The sequence below is a fragment of the Pipistrellus kuhlii genome, unplaced genomic scaffold, assembly GCF_014108245.1.
Source record: "Pipistrellus kuhlii isolate mPipKuh1 unplaced genomic scaffold, mPipKuh1.p scaffold_m20_p_1, whole genome shotgun sequence".
Taxonomy (NCBI): domain Eukaryota; kingdom Metazoa; phylum Chordata; class Mammalia; order Chiroptera; family Vespertilionidae; genus Pipistrellus; species Pipistrellus kuhlii.
In genome coordinates this window covers 12589067-12603997 of record NW_023425404.1, presented here as the reverse complement: position 1 = coordinate 12603997, position 14931 = coordinate 12589067, and the positions used below count along the sequence as shown (strand labels likewise).

At 41.6% G+C, this 14931-nt stretch overlaps 1 protein-coding gene and 1 non-coding gene across 6 annotated transcripts in view; both read left to right on the top strand.

Annotated features, from left to right (window-relative positions):
• Positions 1 to 2023: 2023 nt before the first annotated feature.
• ZNF410 (zinc finger protein 410) overlaps positions 2024 to 14931 on the top strand; it is a 38003-nt gene continuing 25095 nt past the window's right edge. For all 5 annotated transcript variants that reach the window (XR_004986883.2, XM_036431647.2, XM_036431626.2 and 2 more), the window contains exon 1: positions 2024 to 2148. The gene's annotated coding sequence lies outside the window, so the exon portion shown is untranslated. The remainder of the gene's footprint in view (positions 2149 to 14931) is intronic.
• On the top strand, positions 5712 to 5827 carry LOC118710675. Its single transcript, XR_004985483.1, has one exon. It is a non-coding gene; the product is annotated as a small Cajal body-specific RNA 1 (non-coding RNA).

The following is a 14931-nucleotide window of genomic DNA, read 5'->3' as shown; positions in this document are numbered from 1 at the left end:
AATTCTTGAACTGAAACTTGGCATAAGAAGAAAATTGGGATGGCCTTTCTATATTGTACATGGAAAAGGGACTTAATGGCAGGTGTTTGTGTGGAGTTTGGGGGAATTCAGAGCTCTGTGTTGAGACAAGTATGAGAAGATAGAGGTTCATTCGGTTGATGGAGAGACTATATTTGCTACAGAAGATCTATTTGTGTTATGCCAAATAATTTACTGAATAGTCTAATAACTCAAATATTTATTGATAAAAGCATATGTTTATTTTAGGTTAGCAAGCACATACTGTAAATAGTTGTCAAGATTTCCAGGGCAAATAGGTAAACATCACTTAGAGTTTTAGGTGATTAAAAAGATTGAGGCAGCCTTGCTGGTGTGGCTCAGTGGTTGAGCATGGACCCCAGACCCAAGAGGTCACTGGATTGATTCCTGGTTAGGGCACATGCTTGGTTTGCAGGCACCATTCTCAATAGGGGGTGTGTAGGAAGCAGCCAATCGATGATTCTCTCTCACCATTGATGTTTCTGTCTCTTCCTCTTCTTCCTCTCTCTCTAAAAATCAATATAAATTTATTTTTTAAAGGATTAAAACAAAGACAGCTTCAGAAAATGTTAGCATGGAATGGGCAAATTAACAAATGATTGTAAACATGAATGTTCAAGATCTACAAATGTAACTCTAAATGACAGTTTGCCGGGGTGGGGGAGGTGGAGGAGAATAAAGAGGGGATAAATGGTGATGGAAGGAGACTTCACTTGGAGTGGTGAATACGCAGTACAGTGTTACAGATGATGCGTTGTGGAACTATGCATCTGAAACCTGTAAATTTTGTTAACCAGTGCCACCCCAATAAATTCAATAAAAAAGAAAAAAAAACCACAGTAAAATTGAGGATAGTTTTCTTTGAGTGTCCTGCTGGTTTATGGTCACGTTTATACACTGCATATAATTTTAAAAAACACTTTATCTTATTGTTAAAAGTATTAGATATCCCCCTTTCCCCGGGCCCATTGACACCCTCTACCCCCCTCCTGCAATATACTTTTGTTGGCAACTTTTATAGAAAGTAGATTCAAATTGTGTTTGTAATCAGTCATTCTGGTTGTCCTTAGTTGCCTTCTTTCTTGTTTTATATAATTTTCCTGGGCCAATCTCTGTATGATAATAACTCCCAAATTACATCTCTATTTTTTCCTCTTTTTTACTTGAACTTGGGACCTTTACCTCCAAGTAAATATCCCCTTGGGATAAATGCACTTTATCTGCTTATCTTCCCCTGAACTATGTTTCTCCTTAGTTTTGCAAATCACCATAGTTTATTTGTATATTCAAACTACTCTCTCACTCATTTATATGCCTGTCTTCAAGGTTTACCTATAATCTTAAGTGTTTTTCTTAGAGAATTCCTTTAATTCCCACTGTTGAGTTCTCCATGGTTCTGCGAGCAGCACTATCAAATTAGTCAAACTCACAAAGCTCTCACAAGTGGTGGTATCCAGCCTGGAACGCAAGTGGTCTAGCCCCCAGTCAGGACATCTGCGAGCCCTTTACTTACAAATATGTGGAACCCAGGCGCTAGGGAATTCATATTCCAAAAGTTATATCTACACTCGAGTCTCAATTCTTACCCTGCTCAGTATACAGTGCAGAACTAGTTCTGCAAGTTCCCTTCCCAGGGAAGTGAAGCTTCGCGATCCCCTTCCCTGAGAACTCTGATAAAAGTCTCAGTAGTGATCATTCTCGCTCGCCTCCATCGTAGCCAGTACAGATCTCAGCTGACGGGTACAACGACCCCAGCCGCCGCTGCAGGGAAGCAGTGACGTCACGGCTAGCACGAACCGACCCCGTTGTTTTTTTTTCGGGCTTTGCAGACCTCGGAGCCCCGAAGACCGATAGAGAACGAGTGGGAGGTGAGAGACCGCGGCGCCTTCGGTCCGAGCGCGGAGCCCTGCGCTGCAAACCAGGTCGTCCGGTGGGAACCTTGCACCCGCCACCCCCGACTCAGCCTGGGGGCAAGAAAGTGGGTGTGTGCGTGGGGGCAGCCAAACTTCCTGTCCCGCGCTCGAGCTGCTTCCGGCAGGAGCCGGAAGACGCTGTGTGTGGACGGAATTCGGGACCGATTGACCCACGGGCGGCTGCCGGGGACGTAAGGTGAGCTCCAGGGCGGGCCGGACCACACTTGCTGGGCTAGGTGGTCCCCGAAAAAAAAAGAGGGAACCAATACCAACTCCTCTGGGGGCTCGGGCCCGGGGCGCCCTCCGGGAGGACAGGGAAACCGCCCCCCTTGGGCGCCCCTGCGGGACCCGGAGGGCCCGGGAGCGGCCGGTCTGAAGCCCCACGGCGTGGACCCTCCCCCTCGCGGGGTTTTGAGGCCGATGCTTCGGCTCCTTTGCTTGGTTTTGGGGGCCGGAGCGTGGGAACAAGACGGTCCTGAGAAAGCCGGAGTCAGCGAGCCCCGTGGGCGGGGGCGGCCGGGGCCTGCCCGCGGACCTTGGGCCCTACATGGAGGCCTCGCTCTGGGGAAATGTAATGTCAGAGGGACTCTGCCCTGGATATTTCATCCCCGAGCCGCCTCTTCTTTCACGTACCCCCTTACTTTCCGGGTCTGAGAGGAGGAAGGCTGCCGACCTAGAGGGGCTGGACTGCGGCTTTCTGCTTCGCCTGTCATTTCAAGGCCGGGCAGGAGTGTGGGCGGTGTGTACGGCCTGGTATGCATTTCGCAGGTTGAAGCTATCCTCTGTAGTTACTTCAAATAACAGATAAAATTAGTTTATTAAAGTTTGTGTCACTTGCTCATGAGACTCTGAAATGCATTTAGGCACTGTTTGGAGGTTACATACAATTAACGTGGGACCTAAGAATTTACACTTACTTCGTCCTCACTTTGGCAAAAGGTCAATGCCGCATATTTTCAAAGAGACTAAAAAAACGTTTTGAAATAAAGTAAGGGACATTTTGTTAAGGAAGAAATTTCACTTTGTGTTATCTTCGTGTGGACAGTCAGCTAAACTAGCAGAAGATTTAGGTTCTAGTTTTTAAAGTTCTACATCGAAGTAGATGCCTAATTTTTGGCAAGTTATATAATCTCTAGCTTTTGGCTTTTTCTGTTTTTCTCTGTAAATTATAAAGAGCTTACCTATTTATTCAGCAAATATTTCCCGAATGTTTACTTTGTACACAGCATTGTCCTAGATTAATGGAAGAAGGGTGAATAAACTCAAACCTAACCAATGAGAAAAATTTCCGTGTAGACAACTGGCACCCAAAGGAAAATGAAGTAATTGCTAAAAGAGGGGTTAAACTGTTTTGTGAAAACACTGAGGTAAGGACAGATTTGTTCTGACTGGAGGGAAAGGATCAGAGAGTCTTAATGGATGAGATGGCATTTGAGTTGAATTTTAAAGGTGGGGAAGGATTTCACAAGATCAGATCTAGATTGGGGGTGTTTATTTCTGATTGCCTTATATTTCACTCAGAAGGAAACCTGTAAGTAGGTCTTATTTTCGGGGAAACACGGTAGTCAATAGCGTGTTTCCCCGAAAATAAGACCTACTTACAGGTTTCCTTCTGAGTGAAATATAAGGCATCCTCCCGCCCAGGCTAAACATGAGAGATTTGGTCCACTGATTCTGAAAGAAATGGAGTCACAGGAAATTCAACAGCAAATTCAGGAATTGGATTGTTATGATGATGTTCCAGAAGATGATGATACGATTGTCATTGGATAAATGAGTGAATTCTTGATACTGTACGATTCACAGTTTGTCTGGTTTGTGTTGACAACTACCGTACTACCGTACCGTATACAGGTAATAAATTTCCTTTATTTTCATTTAACAATAAATGTGTACCATATTCTTCTTCATGGAAAAATAAGACATCCCCTGAAAATAAGACCTAGTTCATCTTTGGGAGCAAAAATTAATATTAGATACTGTCTTATTTTTGGGGAAACAGGGTAGCCCAAGCAAAGACCTTGAGCACTGACAAAGGTTAGTGTGTTCATTTAATAGTGAATTTAGCGTGGCCTGGAGTAAATAGTTTATTAAGGAATAGAGTGGATGCTGGTGTAGACATGTAGAATCTTTAAAATTCCATGCTTAGATGTTTGACTACTGAAGCACTGGACTTTGAGTAAGGGGAATAATACAAACACTTCTATGTTTTGGAAAGGTAACTCGAGTGGCTGCATAGAAGATGGAGGGGGATTTTAAGGACTGGGTGGCCAGATAGAAGCTTATTTTAATACGGTAGTAGAAAGATAATGAGGAACCTAAACAGGCTATTACAATATAAATACATTTGGGGGAATACAGGGATTATTTCAATAGGGAAGATGAAAGGGATTGTTAAAGATCTAGAATTTGCAGCTGAGTGGGAGGAAGGTTGGGCAATAATTGAAAAGAATGTTCCAAGAAGAAGAACAGGTTTGGTGGTGAAGATAATCTGGATGTAGTACATTGCTAGGTTGAGTTGCTATTGGCTAGCTATGTGGAGATAGTAGCAAGCAGTTAGAAACAAAAGTTTGAAGTTCAGAAGAGGTCAGGAATAGAGACAAAAATTTAGGTATCATTTGCAATGTCATTCATTTATTATACAGATATTTATTCAGTGCCTACTAGGTGCTTACACGGAACCTTGTGTGGAAGCCCTTTAAGCTCATAGTAAAGAAAACCTTAGAGCGGTCACAGTATCAGAAATGACTCTGGAAGACCTAAATTCCTTATCCTATATAATAAAAGTCTAATATGCAAATTGACCATCACTCCAACACACAGGATGGCTGCCCCCATGTGGATAAGATGGCCACCCCCATGTGGACACATGATGGCCATCAGGGGAGGGCAGTTGTGGGCAATCAGGCCAGCAGGAGAGGGCAGTTGGGAGGGACCAGGCCTGCAAGGGAGGGCAGTTGGGGAGAACCAGGCCAGCAGGGGAGAGCAGTTAGGGGTGACCGGGGCTGGCAGGGAAGGGCAGTTGGGAAAGACCAGGCTTTAAGAGGAGGGCAGTTGGGAAGGACCAGGCTGGCAGGGGAGGACAGTTAGGGGGAATCAGGCCTGCAGGGGAGAGCTTGCAGGCGACCAGGCTTGCAGGGAAGGGCAGTTGAGGGTTACCAGGCCAGCAAGGGAGGGCAGTTAGGGACAATGGGCTGGCAGGGGAGCAGTTAGACGTTAATCAGACTGGCAGGGGTATTTACGAGGTGGTCAGGCTGGCAGGCAGAAGCAGTTAGTGGCAATCAGGCAGGCAGGTAGGTGAGTGGGATGTCCGACTGCTCTTGAGGGTATCCCAGATTGGAGAGGGTGCAAGCTGAGCTTAGGGACACCTCCTCCCCGTCCCCCATGCACGAATTTCGTGCATCAGGCCTCTAGTGACTTACATAAAGTACTATGCCAGGTGCTGGGAAATATAGTAGTGAACAAGACTAGTTCTTCCCCTTGCTTATGAAGCCTGCAATTTATGGTATTGCCATCCCCCCTTCCTCCCACCCCCCCCCCAAAAAAAAATACTGTATAAACACAAATGAAAGAATTAGAAATTGTGATTAGTGAAGATGATAGAGGGAGTATGGGAACCTTCTTTGAGTAAGGTATCAGGGAAAGCCTTTCTAAATGAGTTAACAGTTAAACTGAACTCTGAAGGATTAAAACAAACAAGGAGCTAATCAATGGAAGAGAATGGTAAAAGCATTCCTGGGGAGAGCAAATGTCATGTGCAAGTCCATAATAAAGAAAGAGCGTGGGTTTAAGAAGTGCAATATTAAAACAAAAACCGAGTCTTTTTAGCCCAGTGTGTAAAGACACACTCTGAGTTATAACTCAGTGGCACAACTGGGGGAAAAAGAAAAAGAAAAAAGAAAGAAAGAGCTTAATGTGTTCTAGGAGCTAAGGGGAGCTTCCTCTGGCTGGGACTTGGTGAGCAAGTAAAGGAGGGTGACTCTGGAGGGTGGAGACGCAGGAATGGCTCACATAGGTTTTTACAGGCCAGAATAAGGAGTTTGGATTTTGTCTAGACACATTGGAAAGCTTAGAGAAGAGTTTCAACAGGGAAGTGTATTATAATAGGATTCACATTTCAAGATGATAATTCTTGCTGTGAAGAGAACAGAGTGGAGGGTGGCAAGAATAGAAGCAGGGAGACCAGTTAGGAGATGGTAACAGTGCTTTAGGGCAAGAGGGGGTGGTGTCCTGGTGTAGGGTGGTAAAGAAATAGGTGGATTTGCTATATTTCCTCTTTTGGAGATAGAATCAATAGGACTTACAGCTAGATTGAATATTGGGAGCAAAGAAAATAAAGTAATAAAGATTACTCCTAAATGACCTAAATAGTGGTCCTTGAGTAGAGGGTTGTGGTGAGAGGGGCTGGTAGGGAATGATGGGAAACAGGCTTGAGAGAGAATTTGTTTTGAACATGTTAAAATTGAGATATTAAATTAAAGTATTACGTAGAGATGTATTTACAAGTCTGCAGCTCAGAGGAGATATCCGGCTACAGATAAAAAATTTGGAGACCATCTGATTTAAAGCCAAGAAACTGGATGAATTCACAAGAGGGAGAGAGTATAGCAAGAAAAACGGGTCTGAAATCTATCCTGAGGAACATTAACATTTAGGGGCTCAGTGGAGGAGGAGGAGAGGAGTTATCAAAGGAGATTAGAGAGATGGCCAATAAGGTAGTAGTGAAATAAGGAACATGTATCTTGGAAGCAAAGAGAATCGTGTTTGAGAAAGGAGGCAGCACTTTTGAGAAACAGTGCCAGTTATGCCTCTTCAGTTGCAAGTGAACAATTTACTTCAGAAGAAGAATTTATAACCAGGATGTGAGCAACTCACAGGACCAGAGAAAATGCTGAAGGCCCTGACTTTGTAAAGGACAGGAATATGAGCAGCCCCAGGGAGGGCTGCTAACTGCATTACTGGAATGAATGGGCTGCTGCAGCGTTTTTCAGTCCTTAGTTACTTTCAGGATTCATGTTCCGAGGAAAAGTGCCTGATTTGTTCTACGTGGATCAAGTGTCCAGTAGTTGGCCAGGATAGAAAAGAATATCTTAATCTACAGTCCTGCCAAGAATGTAATTAATGGGGAGGGATAGATCCCCAAACAAAATGGATCCTGTCACCCAGGCAGGGGAAATGAGTGTAGGACAGTCAAAAACAATAGTTGTCCATCGCAAAGGTCAAGTAAGATGAGGACAGTACAGTGTCCATTGGATTTGGCAACATGAGGATCATGGGTTATCTTTACAAAGAGGTTTTGGTGAATTGATGGGGCTGAGTAATGATTGGAGATGAGAAAGTAGAGACAACTCTTGATGAATTTAGCTTGTAGAGAATTAGGATTGTAGAGAAATGGGGAGGTGAATGGAATGATTCAAGGCTATAGGAACGGAGCACCCAGAAGATCCTGGGAGAGAAAGGGAAGGCCTAGAGTGAATCCTATGGTTTTAAAACTCAATATTCCAAATTTCTTATGTTAGTACCTGTTACCACTTTATCATTAGAATTTAATCAACTCCCATAATGTGCTAGGTATGATATAGAAAGTTACCTCGTTTTCCTGTTCCCAGCACTAACATGTTATACCAAAATTTAAACAGCTCTTTTAAAATAAATTTTAATTTTTGGTCTTTGTAATTTACTAATATCAGTAGAGTTTTTGTTTTCATTTTTTAATGATTACTGACCTGTCTGGGTCTATAGCTGTGGTCAGCCACAGGTGGCGATGGAGGAAGCTGAGAAGCAGATTGGCCCATGGTCAGAGAGACTAGTCCTTTTGGTAGAAATCATGTGCTTTATTTTAGCCTTTGTATGAATGGTGACCAGAGTTGGGGAGAGCACAATGTTTCTCAATTTCTTTTTTCTCTGCCCACCCACCTTCCACTTTTTTCTAAAACTGGGTCAAGATCAAAGCATTGCTGACTTTCCTCAAGTTAGAGCAGTACAGCTATTCTGGTCTTTGATTTCTAGGGTGGACTTACTTTGCCTTTTATTTTTATTTACTTTGTATCCTCACTTGAGGCTATGTTCTTATTGATTTTAGAGAAAGAAAGGGAGGGAGAGAGAAAGAGAAACATCGATGTGATTGGTTGCCTCCTGTACGCATTCGGACCAGGGATCAAACCTGAAACCTAGGTATATGCCTTGACCGGGAATTGACCTTTTGGTGTTCTGGACAATACTAGCCTGCTGAGCTACCCAGGGTCACTTTGCTTTTTAGAGGTTAATACAATGATGTTCTTTGTCTTTTATGAGGCAAAGTAGTAAAAGCCCCTGGTCATCTTTCCCTTGGAAATACACTCCCTTCTGCATAGCAATCAGGACTGAGACCGGGAGACTTGTATCATCTCTGTTCCCCTGTTGCTTGCTTACTTTGAATTGGTTTTCTCTCCCAGTATGTGGGAGGTCTACATTGGGGTTTGGGACCAAAAACTTTTTGTTGCTGGTCATTTGCCTAGTTTGTAATATTTTCCTTTGCAGAATTCACAGGGAGATAAGATTCAAGTAATCTATTTCACCAAAACTCCAACAATAATAATGGCTGATTATTTGTAAACACACACAACACACACACACACACATATTTATATTGAATTCAGAGGAAGGTAGGTGGAGAGAGAGAGAAATTTCAATGATGAGAGAGAATCATTGATTGGCTGCCTCCTGCACACCCCCTATTGGGATGGAGCCCACAACTCCTGGCATGTGCCTTGACTGAGAATTGAACTGTGACCTTATGGTTCATAGGTTGATGTTAAGCCACTGAGCCACATTGGCTGGGATTAATATATATTAAAAGGAGGTTTATATTTATGGGTTTACACTTTGTATGTGATGCTGCTATCCTATATAATAAAATGCTAATATGCAAATTGTCTCTGTGGGCGGAGTTCGACCGACCAGGAGTTAGACATGTGCTGACCACCAGGGGGTGGCGCAGAACATGGCAGGCATTGCTGACATAGCGCTAGCAGCAGGTGGCAGTGGAGGCAGTGCCGGCCCGATGGGCCCTGTCAGGAGTGGGACTGCAGCCCTAGCTGGTTTGGCTCAGTAGATAGAGTGTCGGCCTGTGGACTGAAGGGTCCCAGGTTCAACTCTGATCAAGGGCATGTACCTTGGTTGTGGGCACATCCTCAGTAGGGGGTGTGCAGGAGGCAGCTGATGGATATTTCTTTCTTATTGATTTATCTAACTCTCTATCTCTATCCCTTCCTCTCTATAAAAAAAATCAATAAAATACATATATTTTTAAAAAGTGGGACTGCAGCAGGATGGTGGAGCAGGTGAGCAGATGGTGCCAGGCCAAGGCAGCTGCGAGCGGGGTCCCAGGTCGCCCAGCTGATGGCGACCAGCAGTGTGGGAGATGGGGCCAGCAAACAGGGGGCACCAGACCAAGGCAGGTGCAAGAGGGGAAGGCCCCTGATTTTTTTGCCAGTCTGTTGACCAGCGGCAGCCAGGCCTAGGGAAGCTACCCATGCATGAATTTTGTGCACCGTGTCTGTAGTGTTTAACATATGTATTTTAGACATTTTGAAGTTACTTTAATACAGTGTTTTTCAATCTGTGGGATGTAACCTGTTAACAGCTTGTGAGATCAGTTTATTGGGTCCCATCATTAAAAAAAAATTTTCAGAGTGCATGAGAGTAGTATAGTATAGATTAGTATTGTTTCATAAAACTATGTTATCTGTGTGTGTTTAGTTTATTGAGTTATGATGGAAAAATGTATCTTACTGTGGTTGCAGTCTCTATAGGAAATTTGGACTTAGTAATAAAAGGCAGAGTTCTTAACCTTTTATGTATACTAAACATTTGATAGACTTACTTGTTTCTTAAGCACCTATTCAGAAGTTTATTTCTGAAGACTTTTATGATCATTTCTATTGATTGATATAAAAATAATCCTAGGGTTGATCTGTTTCATTTCATTTCTTTTTTTAAAATATTTTATTTATTTATTTATTTATTTATTTATTTATTTATTTTTTACAGAGAGGAAGAGAGAGGGATAGAGAGTTAGAAACATCGATGAGAGAGACTCATTGATCAGCTGCCTCTTGCACACCCCCTACTGGAGATGTGCCCACAACCAAGGTACATGCCCTTGACCGGAATTGAACCCGGGACCTTTCAGTCTGCAGGCTGATGCTCTATCCACCGAGCCAAACCGGTTTGGGCTGATCTGTTTTATTTCTATATTTCAGATGAGTTTCCTGGGGCCAAGATGAGTAGCTTACTCGGGTCTCAACCTAGACAGAGACAGAATTAAGATTACTGCTTTAGAGACCTTGCATTTTTGTTTTTTTAAAAAGCATCTCAGCCGAAACGGGTTTGGCTCAATGGATAGAGCGTCAGCTTGGGGACTGAAAGGTCCCAGGTTAGATTCCGGTCAAGGGCATGTACCTTGGTTGCGGGCATATCCCCAGTAGTGGGTGTACAAGGGGCAGCTGATCGATGACTCTCATTGATGTTTCTAACTCTCTATCTCTCTCCCTTCTTCTCTGTACAAAAATCAATAAAATATATATATTTTAAAAATCTCAGCTTCTTTATTTAATTTGTCTGGCTACTTAGTGTTAATGCATAATTTGTTCCATGATGTTGGGTGTATTGCAGAAAAAGAATGCAGCTTATCAAACTTGAGTCCCCAGGATTTGTTTATTTGGCTAAAAACAGAAGGAGAGTTGTTCTCAGGATGGTCCTGATCATAGAGATTGCTGTTGTCCTTGTAATGCCCAAGTGTCATAAACCCCAAAGACTACCAGGGAGCCGAATCCGATGCAATTGCAGAAAGCCTGTATTTATTTCGGACTAGTCCGAGCCCAGTCTCACCTACACCAACACCAAATGAGGGCATGGGTGAGAAAGAGGAAGAACTTAACATATCAATGGGTTTTATAGGGAGGGTGGTGCCGCTACCTTGGCTGACCTGATTGGTTGGGTTAGGCCTAGGGTCCAGTTACCTGGAGCTGGACCCGCCCCACCCTGCCCTCTCACCCCGCCCTGCCCTCTCACCCCGCCCTGCCCTCTCAGTCCTAAATCTACTTTGCTGTTAGAATTCTCTAATTTTTTTTCAAGCCTTGTTTTGTTTTGTTTTTGCTTTGGTTCATTGCAGAGATTTTTTTTGTCTGCATTAATCTCTAGGCTGACTATAAGCTAACATTCAATTATAGCAGTGGCAGGGTCAGTGGATTTCTAAAAAAATATATATGCTGGGCCAATTTTTTTTTTTAAGCAGTCTAATATGCATTGCTAGCCATGCACATAGTAAAAGGGGAGAGGGAAACGGGATCTGAACAGTACCACTTTGACCAATTTCTGAGATCAGTTGTAGTCTTAATCTAGAGCCAAGATTCCTTACTTATGATTTGTGGAAAATATGATTCAGTGGGTCTAGCCTTGGTTGCTGATAGTTAAATGTTGTCTCTTCCATTATTTACGGAGCTAAATTAGTACATTTTCTATTTTAAAGGAAATAAAGGTATACATTTTGCCTGTTCACCAGCTACAGATACAAAGTAAAAATGAATAAATATTACTGTCTACATTGAAGAACTTTGGATGATTTAGGTGACTGCTGTGTATATTGCATTTTTAATCTCTTCTCTTAATTAATAGCATAAGAAAGCCAGGGAAGTTAGAGATTAATAACATAAAAAAAAAAAAAAAGAAAGAAAGCCAGGGAAGGAATTTCCTCTGATACCCATACTTTTTCTGAAAATAGCTTCCCTTTGAGTAAGAACAGCGTCTTTCACTTCAGTGTCATATAAATTGCATTTAAAGGAAAAACATTGCATTAGGACTCTCCCTCCTCCCAATACTGGCAAATTATTTTTATTTTAAATATACTCAAACATAAAGCTAGATAATTCTTATACCTCCTATGCTAAGCCTTTATAGCTCTTAACTGCAACATCAAAATAAATTTAAAAATCAATAATAGTAGTGCCCCGATCAGTGGGTTTTTAAAATATATATGCTAAACAAAGATTATTTTATTTAAGTAGTCTAATATGTTTTGATGGCCATGGGGAACTGTGTACATCATAAAATTTAGATTACAAGATTATGTCAGTTGTTGCCATGGATTTATATCTTCATGAATAAGTATACAGATGTAAGCAATACCATACAACAAGAAAATTCAAATTAACATATTAATGTGGTAGAGATACTGTTTGTTAAAATGAACTACATATTTAATGTTGAGCTTAACAGTGGAAAGATTTAGCTTTGGATTCAGTAATGTATTTTATTTGTTTCTAAATTTTAATTTTAGTAATACTAGTGTAGAAGATAGCATACAAGGTAGTATTTGTAATGTCAAAGCATTGTTACGCAGTTTATGATAATCAGATCTTATACTTTACCAAAGGTGACTGAGAAGTCCTTGAATACCAGTTTTAATGAGGTATTGTTGGATGACTTTGCAGAGTTAGAATTGCCTTATTCAATTAAAGATTTTGCTTTGCAAGTGAAAAGATAACATGGAATGGAAGAAAGGTTGTGCAAACCATATATCTGATAAGGTCTAAGATATGAACATATGCCCAATAAGAACAGGAAAAGATGCTCAGCATCATTAACCATCAGGTACTGTAACTCAAAACCACAGTGAGTTACTACATCCTACCCACTAGATGGCTGTTATAAAGAAGGCAGATACTAACAAGAGTTAGTGAGGGTAGGATTGTAAAGTGATACAACCACTTTGGAAAACAGCCTGGTATTCCTCAGGAGGTTAAACATAGTTACCAAATGACCTAACGATTTCACTCCTAGATATGTACAGAAAAGAATGAAGATGTATATCCATGCAAAAATTTGTACATGAATGTTCATAGCAACATCTATACTAATAATAGAGGAATATGCAAATTTTCCGGGACAACGTCACAGTAACAGTAACAACCAAACAGCAGGCTGCGTGGGGCGACCAGGCCAGCAGGGGGGTTAGTGAGGGATGACCAAACAACTGAACAGTAGGCTGCGTGGGGTCACCCAGCCGGCAGGAGGATTAGTGAGGAACGACCAAACAACTGAACAGAAGGCTGTATGGGGCGACCAGGTTGGCAGGGGGACAGTTGGGGGCAACCAGGCCAGCGGGGGAAGGGGAGGAGTTGGGGGCGACCAGGTTGGTGGGGGTGCGGGACAGTTAGGGGCAATCAGGCAGGCATGCAGGCAGGTGAGCATTTAAGAGCCAGCAGTCCTGGATTGTGAGAGGGATACCCAACTGCTGGGGATGGGGCCTAAACTCTCAGTCAGATATCCCCCAGGGGTCCTGGATTGGAGAGGGTGCGGGCTGGGCTGAGGGGGGACCCCCCTCTCCCCCTGCTCCCCGCATGAATTTATACACCGGGCCTTTAGTTATGCATAATAGCCAAACTGGGGAAACAACTGAAAGGTGGAAACAACCAAAATGTCCATCAGTTGATAATTTGATAAATAAAATGTATATCCATACAGTAGAATAGTATTTGGCTACAGAAAGAAATGGTGTACCAATACATGCTACATACAATAAGGATAAGCCTTGGAAACTTCATGCTAAGTGAAAGCAGGCACAAAAGATCACATATATAATTCCATCTATAAAAATGTCTAGAGTAGATAAATCTATACAGGCAGAAAATATTATAGATTAGTAGTTGCCTAAACCTGCTCAGTGAAGGGTTTGGGAGAAAATGGGTAGAGGCTTTCTTTTTTTGGGATAACAAAAAGATTATAAAATTGATTGTGGTTATGTTTGCACAACTGAATATATTGAATATAATACTAAAAACATTGTACTTGTCCTCTTTAAATAAGTGAATTATATGGTATGTGAATTATATCTCAGTGAAGCTGTTATTTAAAAAAAAAAGTTGCATTGCAGTTTTTGAAATCTGTTACATGGTTAACTGGAATTAGGAATAGAATTGAATTGCATTTGTCGTCATACTTAGCTGGTGCTATGTTAAAGATGAGATCCTCAGTACATTTACTATGGTACTGAGTGCTCCAAAGCAGATTCTTTTGAGATCATCCTGCCTATTGTACTGCATCCGACTATTCTCTCTTTTGTTTACTCAGCACATATAACAAACCATAAAATTGGATACTAAAATTATATGGCAGTTCCTAGTAATAATACAGATACCCATTTATTCCAGAAAGTGATTGTTCTAATTTTTAAGATTATCATTGAAATGAAAACACCAAAAGGGATCATAGATAACTATGGATTGAGAAATGATAATGCAGAGGTTATCCTTAAACTACAATATAAGAGAAGTGGCAGCTTCCTTTTCTAAGTTGTTACTACAGCTTTGCAAAAGTGTTTAAGATCTGCTATCTGATTTTTCCCTTGTTCAGAGCACATGTTCTTATCCTTTATTTTTCATTAGGTAAGGAAACAGAATCCCATCCCTAGAGCCAGCACCATTAGTTTCTTAAAAATAAATAAATAAATAAATAAATAAATAAATAAATAAAATTGAACAAATATAAATAATTGTCTAGTTTCTTAAAGACTTACAATCCTGGGATCTCAAAATTGGAGGAACATTAAGAATAACCTGGTAATTTCTTGGCTTCTTGAGATGAGCTGGAATTGGGAAAAGAGAATTCTTAAGCCCTGCTGATTCAAGATCAAATTTGAGAGATGTAATCACTATTCATGCCAACCTCCTCTGTGGTAGGACTGTGGCTCTGCAGTTTAATAACTTGGACAAGTGATACATTGAGCCTTGGTTCCTTTCAATGTAAAAGAGGGATGGATAAGCCACATTGAGCTATTGTAGTACTTGCATAAGAAAAACGTGTGTGAAAGGAAAAGTTGGAGATTTACGCTACTTTATGTGGGAAACAACATTTTATTTACATCTTGTCAATTTTTTAATGATGAAAAATACCGATTTCTGGCAGCTAACAAAAGGGCGAGGAAGGAACCATCAGGGCA